The sequence below is a fragment of the Pongo abelii genome, chromosome 5, assembly GCF_028885655.2.
Source record: "Pongo abelii isolate AG06213 chromosome 5, NHGRI_mPonAbe1-v2.0_pri, whole genome shotgun sequence".
Lineage (NCBI taxonomy): Eukaryota > Metazoa > Chordata > Mammalia > Primates > Hominidae > Pongo > Pongo abelii.
In genome coordinates, this window is record NC_071990.2 from 152332390 (window position 1) to 152358647 (window position 26258).

General features: G+C 42.1%; 1 protein-coding gene across 8 annotated transcripts in view; it reads left to right on the plus strand.

Annotated features, from left to right (window-relative positions):
• PLEKHG1 (pleckstrin homology and RhoGEF domain containing G1) overlaps positions 1-26258 on the plus strand; it is a 238680-nt gene that overhangs the window by 102702 nt on the left and 109720 nt on the right. Inside the window, exon 1 of one of the 8 annotated variants that reach the window (XM_054558313.2) lies at positions 17348-17620. The exons of 6 other annotated variants lie outside the window; for them this stretch is intronic. The gene's annotated coding sequence lies outside the window, so the exon portion shown is untranslated. Of the gene's footprint in view, positions 1-17347; positions 17707-26258 lie in introns of those variants that run through there. One more of the 8 variants, XM_054558316.2, reaches the window with a different exon arrangement.

A 26258-nucleotide genomic window follows, 5' to 3' on the forward strand; every position in this document is an offset into this window, starting at 1 on the left:
TACAGATTGTGCACCAAGGGTTCTTAGATTCTGACTTGCTTAATACTTAAAATATAATTTTATTCAGTCCATTAGAAAAGCTCTCGTCTGGCTGGGCATGGTGGCCTGTAATCCCAGCACTTTGGGAGACTGAGGCAGGCAGATCGTTTGAGCTCAGGAGTTCAAGACCAGCCTGGCCAACATGGTGAAACCCCATCTCTACTAAAAATACAAAAATTAGCCAGGCGTGGTGGCACGTGCCTGTAATCCTAGCTACTCGTGAGGCTGAGGCAGGAGAATCGCTTGAATCCAGGAAGTGGAGATTACAGTGAGCCGAGATTGCGCCATTGCACTCTTGCCTGAGCGACAGAGCAAGACTCCATCTGAAAAAAAACACAAAACAAAAAAAAAACTTTTTTCTACTTGAAGAGCTACTTCCTACGGTATTAAAAAAAAAATCAGTCTAGAATATATTCTGCTTTTCTGTTAAATTGTACCTTAATTTGGAAGCATGGAACATTCTTGTGTCACAGCAGTGTCTCTCTACCCTGGCAATACATATGAATCACAAGAAAAAATACTCTGGCCTTGCCCTCCAGTGAATATGCTGTTTTAAAATAGTGTTTGATTGCTGTTTAGCACCTTGATTTTTGAAAACTTGCAGAATTTCATGTGGCATTTTTACATAGTTGAATGTACTTGGTGCCTTTGAATTTGTTTATATATTATTATCCCTGACAATGGAACTAATTTTAAGTCTTTCCAGTTTGACATAGTAGAGCTTTTCACTCTGGTGAAGATCAGGACTTACAAAAAGATTCAAAGTGCAACAATTGCAAATAATAACTTTCTATTGGTGCTGAGTTTCAGAGTTGAAAGTATCCTCAATGGTTGATGGTCCGACTGACCTGTTAGCATGTTGAGAATGAATCTTAGTTGGTTCTTTGGAGTGAGGGGGGAGATGTTTGGCTGGTGCTGTCCGCTGAGGGCAGGGAATAGTCAGCATAAACATACTCTTCATTAACCTTGGGCTTCAGACATAAACCTTCCTCTGGTCTCCTTCCCATGGAGTTTGGCAGCATTTCACACGGGTCTCAAGGGCCCCTCTTGTCCCTTCTGAACAAGTCCCCTCTGAACTCAGAGACAAAAGGGGCTTTTCCTACAACACACCTCACCCTGGACCCCAGCATGATTCCTACCTAGTTCTATTCATAATCCTTTATTTCTCCTTTGGAGAGTCTGATCCTTGAAGTCTCTCATCCTTGACCCCATCAAAGCATTTTTCATTGGGATGATGGACTAGCGCAAGGCTGAGGCGGGTGCAGTAAAGGGCTGCAGGCAGCCTTGAGCTCTCCGTGGAGCACTGGTTCTCAACCTTACATCACCCAAAGAGTTCAGGTACCTTTGCCCATTCCTGGGCCCTGTCCCTGAAAATTCTGATGTTGTGCTCTTGGCAGGGCCCAGCAATCTGGTTGCTTGGTGAAAATCTTGCTGATGATGATTGTTAGCCAGCTTGGACTGCCATAACAATAACACAGACTGGTGGCTTAAATGACAGACATTTATTTTCTCCTAGTCCTGGTGGCTGTAAGTTCAAGATCAAGGTGCTAGTGGGGTTGGTGTCCAGTGAGGCCTTTTTTCCTGGCTTACAGATAGCTGCCTTCTGGCTGTGTTCTGACGTGGGTTTTTGCATAGAGAGAGAGCAAGATCTCTCGTATTTCTTTCTCTTCCTATAGGGACACCAGTCCTGTTGGACTAGAGCCCCACCCTTATGACCTCATTTAATTCCACCTCCTTAAAGGGCTCATCTCCAAATACAGTCACTTTGGGGGTTAGGGCTTCAACATCAACATATGTATTTGGGCGGGGGAACAAAATTCAGTCTGTAGCAGTAATTTAGGAGGTGTTAGGTAACACCTGGAGAAATAATGGTTTAGGGTGTGTACTAACAATCACTAGTTTTTTGGTTTACAATACCATTATGATAATTGATGTATTAAAATGTCTAAATAGATTAAAATCTCTAAGTGTCTGCAGAAGAATGAAATGTAAAGCATATTTCAAAGATATGCCATCGGAACACTCATTTTTATAAGCCGTAAATGGTTTATCTCATCTTCAGGGGAATTTTTAAAAAATAAAATCCTGGGATGGGATTTATCCATGCAGAAAAGCACAAGAATTCCCTGTTCTCTGACACTGTCTTTGTCATGGGGTTTCCAGAGAAACATGGAAAGCGGCGGGGACCGCCTGTCCCACTCAGCCCTTGCCCCTCTCCAGCCACCACTGCCCACGCACAGGGTCCCCTGAGCCCAGTCGCCCCGCCTGCCAGGAGGTGTGCTGGAAACAAGCACGTGACCTTGCAAACTACGCAAGTTACTAGACTTGCTCGATCCACCTCCAGTCTGGAGTAACTTTTTCCCTGGGGGAAGCTTTTAGCTTCTGCTTTTTCTTCCACATGAGGATTAGGGGAAAATAGTTGGTTTTGTTTTTCTATCCCGCTCACCCACTCCCTCCTCCTCATGCTCCTGAGGGAAGATATCACATATCAGAGGTGACTCTTCTTCAGAAAGACTTGGGTATGTCTACAAATCCTCTTGGAGGCCTCGGTGTATTAAAAGTTTTATCTCTGGGGTTCAGAAAGAAATAAACACTGGGATGGCGTGCAGGGTAGGGCTTCCCCTTTCTAGGAAAAATGCTGCTGATGAACTAATGCCTCTAGGTGCCATCTTAAATGATCAATGTCAAAATGCACAAATGCTCTTCCAAGTTATTCCTCTTTTTTCCTTGCCCGTAAATCCAGTTTTATAGTCATTGTTTATTTTGATGGGACTAGAATCTCCAATTCTAAGTCTTTACTCCTGTCCTATTATTTTCTAAAAAGGTACAACAAAACAAGTGTTTTATGAGATTAGGATGTGATACGTAAATGTTGGCATTTATAGTAGATCTTGTCTTATTTTTCAGAAGAGCTTGTAAACAACTCCTCACTTCAGTACTTCCATAAGGGTGGGTAGATGTTAGCAACCCCTGAGTCTCGCCAGCGAGCTCAGTGTGTCATTCTTTGTGGGCTGTGGTTTGTCTTGATGTTCCATCAAGTTGTCAATTTCAATAACTATGGCAGGCGTGGTGTGGTGGCTTATGCCTGTAATCCCAGCAATTTGGGAGGCCAAGTTGGGAGGATCACTTGATCCCAGGCGTTTGAGACCAGCTGGGCAACATAGGGAGACCCCATCTCCGCATATAATTTAAAAAATTAGCCAGGCATGGTGGTGCACACCTGTGGTCCCAACTACCCAGAAGGCTTAGGCAGGAGGATCACCTGATCCTGGGAGGTTGAGGCTGCAGTAAGCTGTAATCATGCCACTTTGCTCCAGCCAGGGCAACAGAGCAAGACTCTGTCTCAAAAAAAAAAAAAAAAAAAAAAAAACCAAAACAGGAACTATGACACCAGTTATCTGTTTGGTTTGGCAGAATTAACTGCTTCTTCTATCTTAATTTCTTCATAGAAACCCTGACCACATTCTAATGTTTTATTTAAATGGGGGTTTGCAAAAGAACTGATAGGATAAGATACTTTGAATATAAAGAGACCAAACAAATGAAAATAAGAGCTAATTAGGATAAATGGCAAAGACAATTTACATTTCCTGACCCGTGATTAATTTTTCCCCACCCCTGCACTGTAAACCTTCTTTCCTCCCCTCACCAAATTTTTCCATGATGGGAAGATTGGTCTTCTAGCATATGTTTCATTTTCTTTTTTTCTTTTTTTTTTTTTAAGATGGAGTCTTGCTCTGTCACCCAGGCTGGAGTGCGGTGGCACAATCTCAGCTACCTGCAACCTCTGCCTCCCGGGTTCAAGCGATTCTCCTGCCTCAGCCTCCCGAGTAGCTGGGATTACAGGTGCACGCCACCATGCCCGGCTAATTTTTATATTTTTGGTAGAGATGGGGTTTTGCCATGTTGGCCAGGCTGGTCTCGAACTCCTGACCTCAGATGATCCACCTACCTCAGCCTCCCAAAGTGCTGGGATTACAGGCGTGAGCCACCATGCCCAGCCTGTGTTTCATTTTCATGTAGCTTACACATGGGAGGAATAAATTGTTCTTATCAGATCATATATAGTCTGGTAATTTCTAGGACTAGTAACCTAATATACAGTACAGTGTCCGGATGTGCCCACGTGTATAATCCAGAGTCATATACCTCAAGGGCCAGGCAGATCATATAAAGGAGTGGCGGAGGACAGGTGTAATATGAAAGGGGATGGTGAGGACTGTGGCACACTGGGAAGTGCACAGCCAGGGTGATGTGAGCAAGCTTAGCTCTACCCACTGCTGCTGTGCAAGAGCATTAGACTAGTGTTAACCCATGTTTATCCCTTTTAAATTTTTTGGCACCCCAACCTCAAGCCCCCCTAAAATCTGTTTTTTTAATGCAGAGTTTTAAACTTGGGTCATCGATACAAAGAAATTAAACCCTATGTTGACCAAACAACAGGTCTACAGGTCCCACTCTAATCAGCCTCAGCTCCACCAGGCCTCACCAGCCCTGTGGATACAGGTGAAGTCACTTTAAAAGATCAGACTTGGCCAGCTCAGCTGTCACTTCACACAGACATAAAGACAGGACCTCCCAGGCAGCACCTCTTAGCTCCCCTTTCCTCTGCCTGACCTGTCACTGCCCTTCCACCCACACTGTACTGATCCTTCCAGGGGCCCCTGCCCTGGGATATTCAGCATTCCCAAGCTCCCTGTAGGAATTCTCCTAGTGGGCCCCCCAAACCTTTACCCCCAGGCTAAGAAATCCCTGTTCTTTTCTTTATGGGAAAAGGATTCCTCTCCTCTTGTGTTTCCTTCTGTTAAACAGAAGGATCTCACAGCCAAGTTGCCTGGCATATTACATCTCTTGGTTTTGGTTTTTCGGCCACCCAGTCTCTTTGTCAGGTCATTCTCAGGCTGTCCAAATGGCCAGGTGAGGCCAGCCTGAGTACTTGCCACATACTAAATCAGAACTTCCTCTCACCAGAAGAATGGCCTTCTGCTTATTCTACTTGTCCTACCAGACTTCCTTCCCCTTCTCTCTCCCAGGGTCACCAAGGCTTCTGTTGCCATCAGATCTCAGCCCCAGCCCCATCTTCATTCCCCACATAGAATCTGTGATATGTGCCTGAAAATATCTGAATCCTAGTTTTAGATGTTGTTAGAATACTTTTTCTAGGATCCCCCCTTAGGCCCCTTGTAAATCAGTCAGTCATTCCATAAAAGTAAGTAAATGAGTTAGGGGATAGCTACAAAGACCCTTCTAGTCTCACTCACCCAATTTCTATGGAGGCTCATCCAGGACATCTCACTGCAGTGAATTTGTTCTAATAATCATAACTGTATATAAACTTAAGGTATAAGAGTTCCTTGAATAATTCGGAACTAACTGTACTTTATATTATCTATATATTATAGGAGCATAATTTTTGCAGGTGTACAGTTAGCTCAGCTGCTGTGCTACTGCTATGTCAGGGATATATTAAGGCAGGTGCTTGTTTGGGATGCAACCACAAATGATGACAATACCCCCGTGGTAAAATTAGCTGTTTCATAATCTACTTTATAACCTGGTTTCCAGAATGCAATTTTGCAGAAAGTGGAGATGATGTCAGTGAGCAGGTAAAAAGCATGGCCTGGATGCTAGACATTGGCTTACTGTCAGGTGATATTGTCGAAAAATTTTGCAGGGAGTTTTTTATTGATAATAGTTAAGACATGTATCACAAATTCTGCCACAGAAGGAATTACAGAGCTGGGCGCGGTGGCTCTTGCCTGTAATCCCAGCACTTTGGGAAGCCGAGGCGGACGGATCACAAGGTCAGGAGATCGAGACCATCCTGGCTAACACGGTGAAACCCTGTCTCTACTAAAAATACAAAAAATTAGCCAGGCATGGTGGCAGGAGCCTATAGTCCCAGCTGCTTGGGAGGCTGAGGCAGGAGAATCACTTGAACCCAGGAGATGGAGGTTTCAGTGAGCCAAGATTGCGCCACTGCACTCCAGCCTGGGCAACAGAGCGAGACTCCATCTCAAAAACAAACAAACAAACAAAAAAACCGGAATTGCAGGGAATAAAAAGCAGTTTCCCTGCACAAAGGCCACATGCTCCTGGTTTTGCATCAACCTGTGGTTATCTGACCATAATAGTGGGACCATGTTTTAAAATTCTAAAGTTATTTGAGAGCCTCGAGAGAGACAGTCTATGGAGTTAAAAAGTGGATTGGTGGGACCCTCACCCCAAATCATGGAACCTTAGATTCTTAGATTTGGAAAGTCTTCTTAAATGTCAGAGACTCCCGAGTTCTCATTTTACTAATCCAGAAGGAATTTGGATCGCAGAGAGGTTAGTGACTTGTCCAAGAAGATGAAATTGTCTGGGAGAGCTGAGATTCTACACACCTCAACTTCAGATCTTGTGTCCTTTCCACACATCATTTCATGAGCCATAGGTGATGGTTTAGATTGAACAAAATAAATTTGGCTTTGGGGATGTGTTTTTGTTTGTTTGTTTGTTTTTGTTTTTGAGACAGTTTTGTTCTTTTGCCCAGGCTGGACTCCAGTGGTACAACACAGCTCACTGCAGCCTCAACCTCTTGGGCTCAAGTGATCTTCCCACCTCAGCCTCCCATGTAGCTGGGACCACAGGCACATGCCACCATGCCCAGCTCATTTTTTAATTTTTTTGTAGAGATGGGGTTTCACTCTGTTGCCCAGGCTGGTGGGGATGGTTTTTATTATTAAATTACTGGGCTGATAACCAATAGTCATTATGAAAACATAATTCCTCAAAACTCTTAGAGCAGCATAATTCATTAGGTTTACCATTTTGTTATGCCCTAATTTGTACAGACTCTTAAACAGATATCTTATGTCTGATCCATACTGGCAACCAGCCAGTTGTCCCTGGTTTTGGGTCCCCCAGGAAAGGTGTCCAGCTGATCCTGGGAAATACTCAAGGCTCAAATGCACATGGTTAGTTCTTAAGGCCCCTGGAAGTAGCCAGACAAACAGTGGCCTGACCACTGCCCCCAGCCGTCAGTCTGTCCTTTTGTGACCCCTTCTTTTAGGGCTCCTTTGATGTTCATTTTAATCTGATAATACCCAGATGGAAACGCTGGGCAGGGAAGTTTACATTGTGATTTACTACAACCACACCTTTTAAGGACCCAGTCCAAGCGATTAGGCAAGAACAGAGTCATGGTTACCGCCCAAGCAGCTCTGCCCACTGTCTGGCGGAGAAAGGAAAGGTGAGACTAGAGAAGACTGATACATGCAGGTGAGGGGATGGGATTACCCCAGAGTGGAGAAGGAAAGTAGTACCTACTTTAATAAAGGGGCATTGTTGCAGTAAACATAGTTATTAATTGTGGTATGTAACAGTATATTTGCAAACAAGATTTCCCAGAAAAAAAAAAATCTAGGTTGGGTGTTCTCTGTGGATATAATGCCAGGTACACCAGCAGTCTATGCCAGTGGGAAGTAAAGCAGCCTGGATGGTCTTTTCTCTTTGGCTGGTTTCCCCTGGTTGACCTCTTTTCAGCCTTCAGATGTCAGTCCACACATCCTTCCCTCAGGGAAACCTTCCCAGACCACCCCAAACTAGGCCTGGTCCCCTTTACATGTTTCCATAGTGCCTGTGCCTTCCCAGCCCAGTGCGCACGTCACACAGTCATCATTCACCTGTTCAGATGATCCTTCAGTGTGTCTCCCTGGCCAAACTCTGTGCCTTTTGAGGACACAGCGATGTTGATGTACCTGAAAGTCTGACTTGGGAGGAGTGGGGAGAACATTTATTTCCCAGAGGATGTTCTCCAAAAATGATGTCTTTTTAACATTTTTTAATAGTAAGTTGGCATGAGGACTTAAAATTCTGCAGCCACTTTGGTAGAAGCAGTAGGAAAGCATGTTCTTGACATACAAGGAGAAGGTGATCAGAGAGTGGTGACAGTGTTAAGTCTGCTCTACCCCACGCGCCCCACAGCCACATGGGGCAGCTCTCCCCTTTGACCTCTCTGCACCGCACCCCCATCACTGAACCCTGCCTCCAGGAATCCCTTCAGGTAGTTATTCCATCAGTAGTTGAACAAAGGTGCAAATACATATGGGAAACTGATAGGACAGCTCAAATAATTAAGGAACTACAAAATGGAGGTGAGGTGTGATTTCTCTTGTGTTTTCCCATAGTGGTCTTCAAAGAACTCCAGGGTATGATCGATAATTTGTGCAGGGATGGAATGTCTGGTAACTAACAGTATCTAAGCAGAGACCAGATACACTTGGGGAGATGTTATAAGTGGTAATTGAAACACTGGATTAGAAAGCCCCAGAGTATCTTTCCAATGTCGACATGCTGTTATCATAGGATTCTTTTTAGTCCATACAGCTTCCCCTAGAAAATAAGTGTCATAAAGGCAGGGGTGTTTGTCTGTTTTGTTCACTCTTGTGTCTTTAGTGCCCAAGGCAGTGCCTGGAACATAGTAGCTGCTCAATAAATATTAAGTAAATGAATATATCAGCAGATATCAAATTCACAATATTTTTCTGGTATAAGATAGGCTCTAATTAAGTGTTTATTTCATTGACCTGGATCAAGCAGGCCATAAGTCAAAACGGGGCTAAAATTTGGCATTGTATCACCATGTAAAAAACTCAGGCCAATATTCTGACCGCATATGAAGTCAAACTGCTATCACCATTTTAGACCAATGATTGTGGAGTTAGTGTGACATTGCATCAGCCAGGGACCTGGCAAGAAACTGAATTAGCTCAGCTGGTTCAAACGAAGGGTGTATGTGAAGCAAAGAGAGACGACAACAGTGGGAAGCCTTAGCCACTGCTTTTGGGACAATCTATAGGGATCCCTGAGGGATCGGGGACAACATAGAGTTAAGGGAGTGCAAGAAAGGCTGGAACCATGAAGGAGCTGCCCCAAATCAATGAGGGAGTGGAGGAAATGCCCCTATTTCCCTCTCTTCCTGCTTCAAACTATTGGTGCCTCTAGCCAAACCTACCTGGAAGGCAGCCAGCCAGGGAGCGGAGTGTGCAGACCTTCAGACAAAGCAAGACTGGGAAAGATTGGGCTGGGGGTGTGGCAGGAACAAGACCTGCCATGTAAATTCATTCTGTTCTTCTTATATTTTAACCACACAAATAATACATATTCATTAAAGACAATGTAGAGATCAAACCACCAGTCTTCATGTTTTAGCTTCTTCCTCCTCCTTTTTCTCTTCTTTCACTTACTTGTAAAGGATTCAGTAATGTTTATTCAGAATAAACAGAAATAAGTTTGGTTACACTTGTTTCTTGACCTAATTCTGATTCAACCTGCAGTGGAACAGAGAGCTCTCTTTCCTTTCCTTTGTTCTGTTAACATAAACAAGTTACTTCATGTACCTCTGTGGGAACTCGGAATTAGGCAAGTGTTTAGACTCTCAAAACCTTTCAGCAAGTTTGGCTGTCAGCTTGGATACCAAGTAATTAAATATAAGATGAAAGATGAGTCCGACTGGGCTTATTCTCTAAGATTAGAAAGTGAACCATAAGTGAAGGCAGCCTAATGTAGCTTGATTTTACTGTCAACATAAAGTTGCTATCTACTTTTAATTTTAATTGAAGGACAGTTTGAAACTAAGGGGAAAGAGAATTTAGGAAAATAGTGCAAATGCTTACGTACACAATTGTTGGTAGTTTACGTCGGCAACGTCCCATGCTTATTCACAGCACTCATCATACTTGTCATTTTTTGTTTGAGACTTAAAGCCCATGTCCATTCACTGCACCCAGCATGGGGCCTGATGTTCAGTAGGTCCTGGTACATGAGGGTGAGTAAGTGGTGATTGCCAGTTCAAGTGGAGAGAAGGTGTGAAGGAAGAAAGATCAGCAGGATGTTGCTGTGTGCCTCGAAGTTCTGCAAGACAAAGGTCAGAACTTTGTGGCAACAGAGGGGTATTTAAGGCCATTGTAATACTGATATACTAAGGTCAGTGGCCTTCATTGCCTTCTTTAGTTGAAAAAAAAAAATCCTGGAAAGTAGTAAGTCATCTCAACTCATTTAGAGAGAAGTGAGTTCTGCCTTCCTGGGGTGGAATCTATATTTGGCCTTTATAAATATCTCCGTCAATGGGATTGTTCCCCTGACTTGGTGCAGGAGACCAAGTCAATATCAGCGCAAACCACCCACTTCAGTTCTAGAAAGCATATAGGCTCCCCTGAGATAAATCATTTGCTCACAGGTCTTATGTCTTAGAGGTTAAGCTGTCAACCTTACGACGTTGAACATAGCCTTAGGAGTGGGGGAAGAAGACTGATTGTGATGACCCCAAGGATGGTAATTGCTGGGGGTCAGGTGTGGGGGTTTGAGCCAGTTCGGAGATTGATTCCTGTTTGCTCCCAGAAGCTTGTCTGTATCTCCCCTGCAACCTACACTCCCTCCTCTGCTGCTCTTGAGAATTGTCTCTCTCAACCTACTACCCCTGGGTCTATGGGAAGGGGTGGGGGGCAGTTGGCAAGGTTGAGCTGAGCCCTCCCCTTCATTCCGTTGCAGCTGTGGGTTTGTGTCCAGAAAAGAGGAGGAAAGGCTAGCAGCTGGAGTTTGCCTCTCTCCTCTGCCAGGATGAGAAATTCCTTCGAAAGCCTCCATAAAGGTGATTTAAGTCTCAATGGCTGTTACTCTGAAACTATAAGAGAATCTTGTTTTAATTGGTATTTTGGAAAATACATACTGCTGTAAGATTTCAACAGAGCACCCAAGCCTTTTCTTCCAGTACATTTTTTAGAGTGTTTCAAAAGTATAGATTGTGTTGAATGCCTTTACTTATGAATGGATTAGATGTGTGTTATCTTCTGGAGAAAAATGTGTCTGGAAGCCGACTGCGTTCTTCCAGGGATAATTAGTTCATTGTGCTGAGCACAGTGAGTCCTCCGATGGTGTCCTTAGAGATGGGACTGATAGATTATCGAAAGCAAGAGGCTTTTTGCAACATATTTGCTTGCTTGATATCTAAAAATTGTTCAAAAATAACTAAGACTTGATTGTATTGTCTCTGGGAAATAAAAACCAAGTATCCTAATCAAAGAACTGAGTGACAAATTGAGCTAATGATTGTCACAGAAGCAGAAAAATGAACCCAGGAAGGAATGCTTGAAACAGCAAGATTTTAGAGTCTGGAATGTGTGCCCTTCAAGGCCATCTCAGTTCATGTCATGGCCGACTGTTGAAAGGTATACGATGGAGATGTCAGATCATAACTTGGTTACAAGGGAAAGGCAGGCCATGCACAACAGTGTGCTGAAAAATAGGCTTTATTTGTTCATTTGTTTTCTAAAATTCTTAGGACCATGCCTCAATACTGACATTTAGTTCAGTAGGGGCTGAGAAACTACATTTTCAGTTGGATGATTGAAGTCCTGGTAACTGTTTAGTATTTCTAGTTTGGTTTCTATTGTTAGATTCAGTACCCCAGGACTAACGAAAAATGGCTTCATTTGATTTCTTCTATACTTGAGTGCTTTTGTCTGCTTCAGACCTATGTCTTTTGCTGACAGAATTTTGTTGTTGTTGTTGTTGTTGTTTTTGAGACACAGTCTCACTCTGTTGCCCAGGCTGGAGTGCAGTGGCGCCATTTCAGCTCACTGCAACCTCCGCCTCCCAGGTTCAAGCGATTCTCCTGCCTCAGCCTCCCAAATAGCTGGGACTACAGGTGTGCACCACCATGCCCAGCTAATTTTTTGTGTTTTTAATAGAGACTGTTGGCCAGGCTGGTCTCGAACTCCTGGCCCCAAATGATCCACCCACCTCAGCCTCCCAAAGTAGTAGAATTACAGGCATGAGCCACCATGCCTGGCCTGCTGACAGGTATTTTTTAAATTTGTGAAAACAAACTCACTTGCCACTAAAATTATTTCACTTTGAAAAAAGGCCTTTAGAAATAATTTTTTTTAAAAAAAGAAGTTAGCTTTTTTGTTTGTTTGAAAAAGTATGTAATTTGGTTTGTATAACAATAGCAAGGTGGAATTTGTAGTTGGCGATATTTTCTGGGTTTAGAGTAGACAGTCTGGAAGAACGTGTATAGATTTGTAATAAATAACAGCAGCTGCAATGCAGAATGGTGTTAGTACGTTAGCTCTTATTCACAGGAGGAAGGTCAGTGTGTTCTTCTAAGGGACTTCGATGCGGATGTATGACACCTTTTGGCGTGCAATTGACTTTAATGTTCATCACTATTTTTTTTTTTTCTTTTCTTTTTTTTTTTTTGAGACGGAATCTTGCTCTGTGGCCCAGGCTGGAGTGCAGTGGCATGATCTCAGCTCACTGCAACTTCTGCCTCCTGAGTTCAAGTGATTCTCCTGCCTCAGTCTCCCGAGTAACTAGGATTACAGGCGTGCACCGCCATGCCCAGCTAATTGTTTTGTATTTTTAGGAGAGACAGGGTCTTGCCATGTAGGCTGGTCTCGAACTCCTGACCTCAGGTGATCCACCTGCCTCAGCCTCCCAAAGTGCTGGGATTACAGGCGTGAGCCACCATGCCCGGCCCCTCACATTTATGCTGTGATGTGCTCATAGAAAATGTGATCGCATGCCTTATTCTTTCAAAGAAAAACTTCTAATAGACTAAAAATACATTAAGAGTCTTTTGTCAATGGCCTGTGCTTCCAAAAATGGTTGGTTTTACCATTTTCCCTGAAAAATGTGCCACAATGGCAAGATCTTAAATTACAAGATAAGCAGGCCACACCTCCTCCAGGGTTTAAATTGTTACGCTCCTTGTGTAAAATAGTATTTGTGTTTTCAAATACCCCTTCTCCTAGCACCTTTGCATATGAAAGTCTAAGATTATTTTCTAAACCTGCCTTATCCAATGTTGATTATATGAAGCAAAATATTTCCTTGAACCCAAAAATGTCTGCATGCCTTTGCCCATCCGTCTTCCTGTCTCTGGGCTGCCCTTTCCTCCTTCCTTGCCCAGCTTTTTGAGCTGTTGGTGGCTGCACAGTTCAGCAAGGTGCCTCAACTAGCTCAGGCCTTGCTGAGTCCCTAGATGTGTGTGTTGTCTGTGCTTCCTGCTCTCATCCCCATCCCAGCCCTCCTAGACAGCCCCATTGTGGTCTCATTCCCAGAAAACCTGGATAGTTCCTTGGAAGGATGGTGAAGCTAATTGACACTACTGTGACAGTGGCTCCATCGCGCTTCCCAGAGGAGACTGGGGTTTTAACTGACAACTTTTACCTTAAACGAAAAAGATTTGGAATTCCAGGCCCTATGGCAGACTTCTGGGAAGGGATTTTTTGTTTTTGTTTGAGACAGGCTCTTGCTCTGTCGCCCAGGCTGGAGTGCAGTGGTGCGATCCTAGCTCACTGCAGTCTCAAACTCATGGGCTCAAGCCATCCTCCCACCTCAGCCTCCCAAGTAACTAGTACTATGGACATACACCACCCTGCCCAGCTAAGTTTTGTATTTATTTATTGATTTATTTTTTTAAGACAGACTCTTACTCTGTTGCCCAGGCTGGAGTGCAGTGGTGCAGTTTTGGCTCACTGCAGCCTCTGCCTCCCAGGTTCAAATGATTCCCCTGCCTCAGCCTCCCAAATAGCTGGAACTACAGACACGTGCCACCACGCCTGGCTAATTTTTGTATGTTTTTTTAGTAGATTCTGAGTTTTACCATGTTGGGTAGGCTGGTCTTGAACTCCTGACCTCAAGTAATCCGCCCACCTCAGCCTCCCAAAGTGCTGGGATTACAGGCATGAGCCACCACACTTGGCCTAAATTTTATCTTTTTTGTAGAGATGGAGTCTTGTTAAGTTGCTCACTCTGGTCTCGAACTTCTGGCCTCAAGTGATCCTTCCTTCCATCTCAGCCTCCCAAAGTGCTGGAATTACAGACGTGACCCACCACGCCCAGCCTGGGAAGGGATTTTTTTAAGTGGCAGGGACTTTCTGGTCTTCCTTCAATTAGGCCAGAAGGCCACCTGCACCTCCTTGCTGGCTGGTTTGGGTTCTGGTTGCTGCTCTTCTGCGCCTTGATTCCCCACTCCAGATGGGGACACTGGGAATGGAATGTGAACTTCCTGGTTGTGTAACCTGTGCTTGCAGGGAGTAAACAAAACTGCTTTCCGGCAAGGGTATCTTTATCACCTAACAAGGCACGCGTGTGCGGTTTATCTGTGGCCACTCTATCATTTAAAAAGAAATTTTGGGCTAGGCACAGTGGCTCACACCTGTAAACTCAGCACTTTGGGAGGCTGAGGAGGGCAGATCACCTGAGGTCAGGAGTTGGAGACCCACCTCGACAATATGGGGAAACCCTGTCTCTACTAAAAATACAAAAAAAATAGCTGGGTGTGGTGGTGCACACCTGTAGTCCCAGCTACTCAGGAGGCTGAGGTGGCAGGATCGCTTGAACCTGGGAGGCAGAGGTTGCAGTGGGCCGAGATAGTGACACTGCATCCAGGCTGGGTGACAGAGCGAGATTCTGTCTTAAAAAAAAAATTAATTAAATAAAAAATTAAATGTTGCTGAGCAAAAATAATCTTTTCACCCAGTGTTAGTATGGGCAAATAAATTATACAGCAAAAAGTGGCAAGGTTACCAGCATCTGTGCCTTTTGTGTGTCTTAAGATTGTTCATTTTCCCTGCATGAACAAAAGTCTGGTGGCAAACCAGCAGCGCACCTCCAAGAAATGTTAACAGTTCAGTGTGTCCAGCATGTGAAATATGTGGTGGGGAGCACTGGAACGCAGAACCACTGCAGAGCTAAATGGGGAGAAACCAGGGTCTTAAGAAAATACTGAAGTGTAGAAGGCACCTCTGCTCTCAGGTGTGAAAGAACCCTGACTATTGCTCAATAAATGGAGGCGTTTCTTCCCTTTACTTTTTTTTTTTTTTTTTTCTGAGACAGAGTGTCACTCTGTCACCCAGACTGGAGTGCAGAGGCATGATCTCGTCTCATTACAACCTCCGCCTCCCTGGTTCAAGTGATTCTCCTGCCTCAGCCTCCCGAGTAGCTGGGATTATAGGCATGCACCACTACGTCTGGCTAATTTTTGTATTTTTAGTAGAGACAAGGTTTCACCATGTTGGTCAGGCTAGTCTCGAACTCCTGACCTCGTGATCCGCCTGCCTCGGCTTCCCAAGGTGCTGGGATTATAGGCGTAAGCCACCGCGCCTGGCCTTTCTTCCCTTTTCTTTTCCTTCCTGCTAGTATGTGAATGTATTATCCCTCCCCAGGCCTCATGCGCTATCCATTGGTTGATTTATTCAAGCAAATACTTGGTACTAGGATCAATATAAAGGCAAAAAAAAAAAAAAAAAGTGTTTGTGTGTGTATTCCCTGCTCTGAAAAAGCTTAATATTTAAAAAATGAAATTCAACATGCTTACATCTTTGATATTTGTAGATGCATTATAGGTGGTTTCACTTATTTGCAAGTTATAAGAGAGGTACACAAGTTGATGATTTTGCTAAAGCAGAAACCGTGGATGAACTAATAAATGACTGTCCCATAGGACCCAATATGGCCCCCGCTGTCACTTCAAAGCTGTCCTTCAGGACTGTCACTTTTCTGGTGGGTAAGCTTAGTAAACTGCCCACCATCCACACACAGAGCAACTTTGCTGTTTTTGTTTACTTGTAACATACATGGCATCTCTCAGAAATAGCACTTTAGAAACATGTTTCTTGGCAAAAAGCAAAAAAAAAATCCAAGTACAATGTAATTTTATTGGAAGTTAAAAGTAGCTGTGTTGTGATCTGAGGCTGTGCACAATGGATGTCATTAGGAAGCCTAGAGCCTCTGTGTATTTTATCCCATCTAAGAGTTTAGATTTTTGTGTCTGTCTCAAGAATATCAAATCTATGGTATAGGAAGGTTCCCTGCCCCCAGCAGCTACCATGGAGGGTAGGAGTGAGACACTTAGAAAACGATTAAATATGAGACCACATGATCCTTACTCTAAGTGTAATAAACAGCTGTTAAAGTAATGGAAAGAGCTGTGGGTTAGAGTGGTTGTAACAGATCGAATGGGAGCTTGATGTGAGCTGGCTCTTCATTGAGCAGGAAGGAAGAGCCCAGCTTAGGCACTGGTATGGGAGACACAGACATGATGTGGGAACCCACAGGGGTTGCTGTGGAGGCCGGAATAGAGGATGAAGAGTCTCCACAGCCCAGGGAGGACCCTGCCTCTCAAACTGCCTTCTCAGCATGCTGGATTTACCGATTTCCATCAAACTGGTGAATTTTGTGAGAAATTCCAACAAGTTGTCTTCTGAACTATTTCCTTTAAAAATCACTTATTTAAATAGCCATGTGTAGGTTCAGCCTGATTTGAAAGGAAATCAACATTAAAACAAATTATCCTATTATGTTGTTAGTTTAAAATCACTTAATAGGCATAATAGAAATAGCTATATTAAGGATGATCTGCTAATGGTGTTTTCCATAACCACAGATGAATGCTTTAAATGGAACTTCTATTTAAAGGGTTTTCATCCTTTGAAATAGTTCAGTTTTAGACGTCTATGCAAGGATATAATCCATATTTTGAATTTTAGTTCCACAGTGCAGTGGTATCAGTTTTCAATAGCATTTTTGTACTTCTGGAGACCTTCATTTAAAGAACTCAAGATCTTTGTCAAATATACGCCTTCTGAATCTTTCTATAAAAATAGATAACAGCATTTTAAGAAGGACTGGTGGTCTTAGAGAAATCAAAAACCCAAAATAATTGGAAGGTCTCACTTATTAAGATATTGTAGGAATACTAGATCATTCTGTCTTTACTACTTAGTATTTATGAATATGAAATCACAGAACTTAACTGTTCTCCAAAGAAATGCATGTACATATCAATTTTAGGTATTTGTCTTCAGATAGGTTTTTTAAATGTTTTTTAAATGTCAGCCTTAAATGTTTTCTCCTTAAACTTTGTTCACCTAAAATTCTATCAAGTGTCTTGTTAACAGAAACTAATTATCCAAACTGCCTTCCGCTGGTTGTTATTCACCACACCACCCCCACCCCAACCTGCATTTTAAAACTTCAGTTTAAAGATGTGTCCGTTTACTCTGAAAGTTAAAAGATGTGTCCCTTTACTTTGAAACAAGCCCATGATTCAGGAAGTGAACTTAAAAATTTCAGAGCTCCAAAGATCTTGCTTATTTTCTGGAGTTTAATGAGAACTGTGGCCAGAGCCAGGAAGGTGAAACCCAGCAGCTTTGGGCGAGTGTGGGTTGTATTTGATGTTCACAAAAGAATGGAAGTGGTAGGGTGTTGCTCAGTGAAGTGTGCATTTTCAAGTTACCCACAGTGGTGTCTATTGTCCTGTTTCTCAATTGAGTGATGTCATGTTTCATTTAAGGCTCTTAGTGATGCTGAAGTCTGTGGTCTGCACACTAGGGGGAAAAAGGCAGTGAGAAAGTTGCAAATCAGGTTTTTGTAAAGCCTTTGTGTGTTGGGTTTGGGAGATAAAAGCTGACTCATGCAATATTTCTACGGAAGGCGCTGCACAGACTAGCAAATGCTGTTTCTTTTACCTGACTGAGGTCACTGCATCAGCTGAAGGCAGACGATGTGCTTAAGCCTGAGTGGAGCAGAGGTAGGTGCTAATGTGAGCGTCCCCAAAGAAAGGATGCCGGAACAAACGCTCCTTCCCTCTGGGAGCAGCCAGAGAGGTCCACCGAGGTGAGAAGGGGTCGCGGGGGGGCTTTCTTCACAAGTGTGCAGGGACGGAAGCTTGGCTGGATCAAGGAAAACTCTCTGTTACAAATGCGATAGACTGAAGTCTAGAAGATGATTTTTTTCTCCCCCTCCATCTGAACTGCAACCTGTCTTCAATAGTTTTTGTCTTAGTTTCATTTCATTTTGCTCTTTCCTTAAAGTGAGGTTGAAATATCTAGAGAGCTGATGTATCTGACTCTGGGGAGAACTCTAAAATCCTCAGTTGTCACGCGCCGAATGCCCAACATTTTCATATGCTTTCTTTTTGAGGTTCATATGCAGTCAAAGTTGGAGGAACAAAATAAATGTTTACAAATGTATGCTTAGCAACTGCAGTGATGAAGTTTAGTCTGAGTCTAGTGGCAACCAAAGTTGCCTAAGAAAATGCAGTTTCCATTTTGAGTGTTTCTTGGTAAGAAACACTTTTGTAAGGAACAATGATTGGGGCAAAGGAGGCGTGGATTGTATTCAATGCTGTTGTCCATTGGAATCTGATTTCATTTGGCTTCATTATTTGAATTTAATGATGCATTTTGAAAGATATATATATTCAGCATTCCTTAATCACATATTGAATATAAAAATTATTTTAATTTAAAATATTTAGATATCTGACACCAATTGACATGGTGATTTTAATTTCCTTAAATAACTTTTTCAGATTATAAAAGTAATACAGCTATTGAAGAAAAGAGATATTTACAGAGAAATATGAAAGGAACAAAATTATTCGTTCTACTCAGTAAAACCAATGTTAACATTTCATTATATATTCCTCCAATCTATTTCTAATGTAGACAATAAAGAAGTGGCATTTTAAATTCAAAATTAGGATCGTATTATATGTTTTTTAAACTACCCATTTTACTCACTGTATATTATGACCATTTTCTATACTTTTAAAGATTTGAGAAGACATGACATTAAATCATTTTACATTGTACCTCCTAAATGGCTTTATTTACTTGGATCTCTGTTACTAGACACTTTAATTTCTCTGCCTCCTTTTCTTTTTTCTTTTTCTTTTTTTTTTTTTTTTTCTTTTTCGAGACTGAGTCTCACTCTGTCACCCAGGCTGGAGTGCAGTGGCACGATCTTGGCTCACTGCAACCTCCACCTCCTGGGTTCAAGCGATTCTCCTGCCATAGTTTCCTGAGTAGCTGGGATTATAGGCATGCGCCACCATGCCCGGCTAATTTTTTTTTAGTAGAGACGGGGTTTCACCATGTTAGCCAGGCTGGTCTCAAACTCCTGACCTTGTGATCCGCCCACCTTGGGCTCCCAAAGTGCTGGGATTACAGGCATGAGCCACTGCGCCCTGCCTCTTCCTCCTTTTTTAAAATAACATATCTAATGTACTTCATGGATGGATTTATTTGTTCGGAGTGCTATTGTTAGTCACTTGGAATTTGCCTCTTCTTCCTCCTCCTTTTTCTTTAAGAAAATGTTATTTCTCTTGGTGCCTCCCTCCCAGCTGTGCAAGGATGTTTTGGAACTGAGTGTGCTCCATACAGATGGAGCTTGTATATATAACCATCATTGTTTAGTTACTGCCTTGAGACTGATAATTTTACACTAACAGGAAGGTACTGTTCAAAGCAAAGCTGGAGCATAGATTATTATTTAATCTAAATTAAAAATAGAGATTTTTTTAGCCTTTGAAAAACTCGGTGATACACAGTTTTTCATCATCCAAGACCTGGCATTCGTAGGATGTAGAAGAAACTGCTATTAGAGGGCCACTGCTTGTGCTGTGCCTCCAGCTGGGAAGAGGCTGTGCAGTCGTGACAGCCAGTGGTTTGCTGGGTTTTCAGGATTGGAGTCATGGCCCAAAGATTGGATGAGACTTGGAGAAGTCACCTAGTCCAGCTGCCTCACATACAAGGAAACCAGAGATGCAAAGATCAGTATAAACCCGGTGGGGTGCAGAGCCAGGGCAAACATGCAAATCCTCTGACCAAAAGGGAGTATTAGGACATAATTTGATTTCCGGTTGCTTCTCTGAAATGTGTTTATACAGAGGGTTGTGGATATGTGCATTCCTGTGCACACATAACCACACACTGTGTAGTCCCTTTTGGCATATGGTACCATGTGCTTTAGACAAGCAGCTTATGTTGAGTCCTTCATTTCTTGATCTCTAAGTTCCTTTTCTACCCTACTATTTTATGAGTACAAGGAAGGATGGACTAGAAGTTAGAAAATCTGGTCTCTGATTCATAGTTCAGCTTTGAGCATGATGTTATATAATCTCTGCTTTTTTTCCCCCATCTATACAGTTTTCAAAAAGTAATGAGACACATGAAAGAGCATTGAGGTTGGTTTTGGGGCTTTTTAAGGATAATTTTGACATAGAATTGTAGCAGCTGTATCATAATAAGGCTCACCTGTTATAATAGAGACTGTTTGGGTTATCTCTTATTGCTTAACCAATCACACTGGAACCTAATGGCTTGAAACAACAAACATTTATAATTGCTCAAGGTTTCTGTGAGGCAAGAATTCAGGAAAGGCTGTGCTAGGTCATTCTGGCTTGGGGACTGTCATAAAATTGCACTCAGACATGACAGGGCTGGGGTCATCTGAAAGGCTTCTCATCCACACGTCCAATGTCTTGGCTGGAAGCACAGCAGGGGCTGTAACAGCCAGGGTTCCTTGTGCATCCCTCTGTGTATCACTGTGGTCTCATCATGTGGTTTCTGTAGTGTGGCAGAGTCAGGATAACCAGACTTTTTAATGTGGTGCCTCAGGGCATGTCTAGCACCAGTGACTGCAAGGTTTTGCCTGTCTTTGTGCTCTGCCATACCCTAGGGCACTGGTATCCTTAGAGTGGCGGCAAGGTTTCTGCCACATCTGGGTTCCAGCATGAAGAGGAAAGAATGTGGAGTAATAAACTCTAATGTCTTGAGAAATAGACACCCAAAGGGGCATATATCATTTCTACTGGTGAGAACTTGACCACATGGCCAATATCTAAAGGCAGAGGAGGCTGGGAAATATGCTCAGTGAAAACTCTATCACTAAAGAAAAGGGTAGAGTGGATTTTGGTAGACAACTAACAGTCCCTCTCTAAGTGGTAACACAATGGATGGTTTTGGATGCCCCAGATAATTTCCTTCATCCCCCACACTAAGTCACCACACACACAAAAAGCATACAACAAAAGTAAAAACAGCTGCATTTGCATAAAAAGCCTTTAGGGAATTTCTTTTTTTTTTTTTTTTTTTTTTTTGAGGTGGAGTTTCACTCTGTCACCCAGGCTGGAGTGAAGTAGTGTGATCTCTGCTGACTGCAATATCCGCTCCCTGGGTTCAAGTGATTCTCCTGCCTCAGCCTCCCAAGTAGCTGGGATTATATGCACCTGCCACTACGCCTGGCTAATTTTTGTATTTTTAGCAGAGATGGGGGTTTCATCATGTTGGCCAGGCTGGTCTCAAACTCCTGACCTCAGGTGATTCACCTGCCTCTGCCTTCCAAAGTGCCGGGATTATAGGCATGAGCCATTGTGCCTGGCCTAGGGAATTTCTTTAGGTTCTTTTTCACCAGACTGGTCCAGAGACACCCCTTAGCTAAGGCAATTTATCTAATGCATTAGCTGCCTTAAGTAGCTGCTTAATCCCTATTCAACTGAGGTAGCCATTATACCTCTTAGTTTCCATTGACTAGTGTCTTAGTCCATTTATGCTGCTGTAACAAAATAGCTTAAACTGGGTAACTTACAAGGAACAGAAATTGATTGCTCACAGTTCTAGAGGGTGGGAAGTCCAAGATCAAGGCGCCAACAGATTGTGTGTCTGGTGAAGGCCTGTTCCTCCTAGATGGTGCCTCCTGTGTGTCCTCACATGGCAGAAGGAGCAAACAAGCTCCGTCTGTCCTCTTTTATAAGGACACTAATCTGATTCATGAGGGTAGAGCCCTCATGACCTAATCATCTCCCAACAGCCCCTGCTCCTAATACCATCACCTTGGTGAGTAAGTTTCAACATACGAATTTTGAGAAGGGCACAGACATTCATACCATAGCAATTAATATAGGAATCAATCAGTAAATTATCTGAGTATTTAGTATCTGACTTTACAGCTTGAAGGAGTCTTTGTTCCTCTTTGTTCAACCCCTCACCTCCTGTTTGAATGAAAATATTTTTGCAAAATATCTTTTCCCATTCTTGATCTTCTTGTACAAATATGTGCTTTAACGCCTTGTTGGATGCATGGTTTGCAAATATTTTCTCCCATTCTGTAGGTTATCTCCTTGCTCAGTTGATGATTTCCTTTGCTGTGCAGATGCTTTCTAGTTTGATGTAGTCTCACTTGTCTGTTTTTGCTTTTTGCTATTGTTGCCTGTGCTTTTGGTGTCATATCCAAAAAATCATTGCCAAGACCAATGTCATGAAGCTTTTCTCCCCTATGTTTTTTCTTTTTTTTTTTTTTTTTTCTTAGAGGCTTCATGGTTTCTAGTCGTAGTTTTAGGTCTTAATGTATTTTGAGTTTATTTTTGTGTTTAGTATAAGATAAGGGTTCATTTTTATTCTTTTTGCATGTGATATAAGAACATGTGGCACATACACATAATGGGAAAATTATCTGACCATAAAAAAAAGAAGGAAATCCTGCCACTTGTGACAAGATGGATGAACCTGGAGGCTATTGTGCGAAATGAAATGAGCTGGACATAGAAGAGCAAATGCTACATGACACCACTCTTATGAAGAATGTAAAATAGTCAAACTCATACAAGAAAAGACTAGAGTGGTGCTTGCCAGGGAGTAGGGAGAGGGAGAAACAGGGAGGTAATAGTGAAAGGATACAAATTGTTAGCTATGCAAGATGAGTAAGTCCAAGAAATCTGCACAGCACAGTGCCTATAGCTAACAATGCTATATTGTATACTTAAAATACTGCTAAGGAGGTAGATCTTAAGTGTTGTTATTGTAAAATGTTTAATAATAATAAAGAGGCATAAGAAAACTTTTGGAGTTGATGGCTATGTTCATGGCATAGATTGTGGTGATAGTTTCACGTGTATACTTATCTCCAAATTCAAGTTTTATACATTAAATACATATAACTTTTTCTATTTAATCATACCCCAATAAAATACATTTTTTAATTTAAAACATTTTTGAGCTATTTATTTTGAAAATTTTTTAAATGTATAAAAAAGTTGCAAAGACAGTGCAAAATTCCCATATGTCTTTCATCTAGCTTCCCCTAACATTAACATCTTGTGTCATTGTAGTACCTTGTTTAAAACTTGTTTAACCTTGGTTAAAAACTAATAGATTTACATGGTAAAACTAAGAAATTAACAGGGTAACAAGATTTTTTTTTTTTACTCCTTGGTTCCTTCATCACCAAATAACTACAAATAAATATGAAAATCATGTTCCCTGAATTGAACATGCTGAACACTAGAGACCATGAGGAATTATAGTCCTGGCCCTACCATTAAACAGGAATCAAGTTGATAGTTTAGAAAACCAAGAAGTGAAAATCCATATTGCTGTGGAGGAATAAAAGATGCTCTTCAAATACCTAGTGTCATCTCTGAAATATATAAATGTATATTTTTTAACTTGGACTCTTAAACATTTTTTAAAGCATTAAGTCAGTTGTTTACAACATTGAGGCTCTAACAAAACTGCGCTGTATATTAAATGAACATCACTAGCTGGTAGAGTAACTATTTCTGTATACTTTAGTCTTTCTGTGGCCTCCCCTCTTTGAGTAATTCACAGGAGGTGTAATAAGGAACTACATAATTTCAGCTACTCATTGGTACTGAACACAACGCATTCTCTTGATTTCCATGGTTGTCCTGCCAAGGAACTCAGACTAGGTATTTGATGTCTAGAATAGCAATGAGCAGAATTTGGAAACCCTGATCACACCTCAATCCTGCTGTGAGTAGGATTTCTGTCTTGCCTCCTAAGTTTCTCCTTGGGAGTTGTAGGCTGTAGGACCCACCAAATGTCCCCCTTCTCCATGTAAATATGGTCACAGGAAGCCATGGAACATTCTGCATGAAACCTAATTCAGCCTAAGAAACCAGAGCCAAGAAGCATTGCTTTTGATTCTGGCAGTGATATTCCAAAAGAGAACAATTAAAATAATGGAAGTTGGAAGAGCAAAGAAAGAACAGCCATGGAATTCCAGTTTTTTCACCCGGAAAAAATTAGAGGGATTTGTCATGAAGTAAAATGTATGAAAGCCTAGCTACATAGAAGCTGTCTAGGCATCTTTTCCTTTTATTGAGGATGGCACAAAAAAAAAAAAAAAAAGAATATTTTATTTGGATGGCTTTTAGGCTAACCAGTGCTTCTCATTGTGAGACTCAGTAAGTCTCTAAGGTTCCTCTATGGGTACTTCCACCCCCACCACCTCCAGGTTTACCAAGGGTGAGACTGATCACAATCCTCTAAGTGGGTGGAACCAGCTTATTTTAGGGTCAAAAGATATACCTGATATAAGCCATTAGCAAGGTTTGGCCAGAAATTCCCAGAAATTCTTACATTATCAGCCCTGTGTTTGGGATTTTGGAATAGACAGAAGTTATGAGAAGAAAAGCAGCAACTTACCCAAATGCTAATACAGTCTACTAACATCTTTCACTCAAGGCAAACGAAAAAGCTTTCTTGCCCTATAGTTTTTTATCTGGATGTTTCAGTTTGTCATGGAAAATCAGTTAGTCCAATATCTGCTACACAAAGATGACCTCCCAACTCTATTTTTGCTAATTTTTAACAATATTATACATTAATAAGTGGAGTAAAAAACAAAAATGCAAACTTTGAGTTGTATATATCTCTGCATTCACTGTTATTTGAACAAAGATTGATAAAGAGGTAAATTTAAATCTTCAAGAATGTAATTATATCAAAGACTTCTAGATCAGCATTGTCTGACTAAAATATATATGAACTACTTATGTAATTTTTTATTTTCTAGTAGCAACAATATAAAAAAGTAAAGTGATGCCGGGGCAGTGGCTTACACCTATAATCTCAGCACTTTGGGAGGCCAAGATGGGAGGATCACTTGAGCCCAGGAGTTCAAGACCAGCCTGGGCAACATAGAAAGACTTCGTCTCTACAAAAATTAAAAATAAAATTAGCTTGGTATGGTGGCGTGGTCCCAGCTACTCGGGAGGCTGAGGTGGGAGGATGGCTTGAACCCAGGAGTGAGCCATGATTGTGCCACTGCACTCCAGCCTGCATGACAGAGTGAGACCCTGTTTCAAAAAATAAAAATAAGAATAAATTTAAAATTAAAAAAGTAGGCTGAGTGCAGTGGCTCACACCTGTAATCCCAGCACTTTGGGAGGCCAAGGCAGGTAGATCACGAGGTCAGGAGTTCGAGACCAGCCTGGCCAACATGGTGAAACCCCGTCTCTACTAAAAGTACAAAAATTAGCCAGCCATGGTGGCATGCGTCTGTAATCCCAGCTACTCAGGAGGCTGAGGCAGGAGAATCGCTTGAACCCAGGAGGCGGAGGTTGCAGTGAGCCAAGATTGCACCATTGCACTCCAGCCTGGGCAACAAGAGCAAAACTCCGTCTCAAAAAAGAAGAAAAGAGTAAAATGAAACCAGTGAAAATAATTACAATGAGATATTTTATTTAACATAATCCAAAATATTATCTCAATATACAAATATAAAAATTATTAATGAGGTATTTTATTTCATGTTTTTAGTTTTATACTAAGTTACTGAAATCTGGTGTATGTTACATCTCAATTCAGACTGACTGTGTTTGTTTGTTTATTTATTTATTTTGAGTCAAGGTCTCACTTTGCCACCCAGGCTGGAGTGCAGTGGCACGATCATGGCTTACCACAGCCTTGACTCCAAGTAGCTGGGACTACAGGCACAGGCCACCACACCTGGCTAATTTTTTGTATTTTTTGTATTTGAGATGGGGTTTTACTAGGTTGCCCAGGCTAATCTCGAACTCCTGAGCTCAAGTGATCCGCCTGCCTCAGCCTCCCAAAGTGCTGTAATTACAGGCATGAGCCACTGTGCCCAGCCTGGCTGCATTTCAAGTTCCCAGTAGGCACATGTGGCCACTGGCTACTGTGTGGAGCAACACAGCTCTAGAGATAAATATTAATAATTGGTGAGTTGCATTAGAATAGGCCAGACAGGGTGGAAATCTTAAATTATTTTGAGGAAAGTGAGAACTAGACTAGACAGTTTTTATGAGGTGCATTTTCCTACATGAGGAAACTATAATTATCTTCTAAGCAATGAATCAACATAAAAAAGGTTAGCCATTAGCAAGTGTGGTCTCATATTACATGCCATTATATGACCTGACTTTAAATGTTTCACTTCTGTCGTTGGTAATTTTGGAAGGTCTTTAGTTTGGGGTGGTAAGCTTGGCTAAATACTACGGACACCAAACTTCTGAAATGGTCTATTTTAGAAAGTGCCTGGTTGGCAGCCAGGCCTGTACGTGGACTGGCATTGGAACATTTGAAGCTTTCCCCACAGCGGTGCCCCCTCCATGTTGCTAT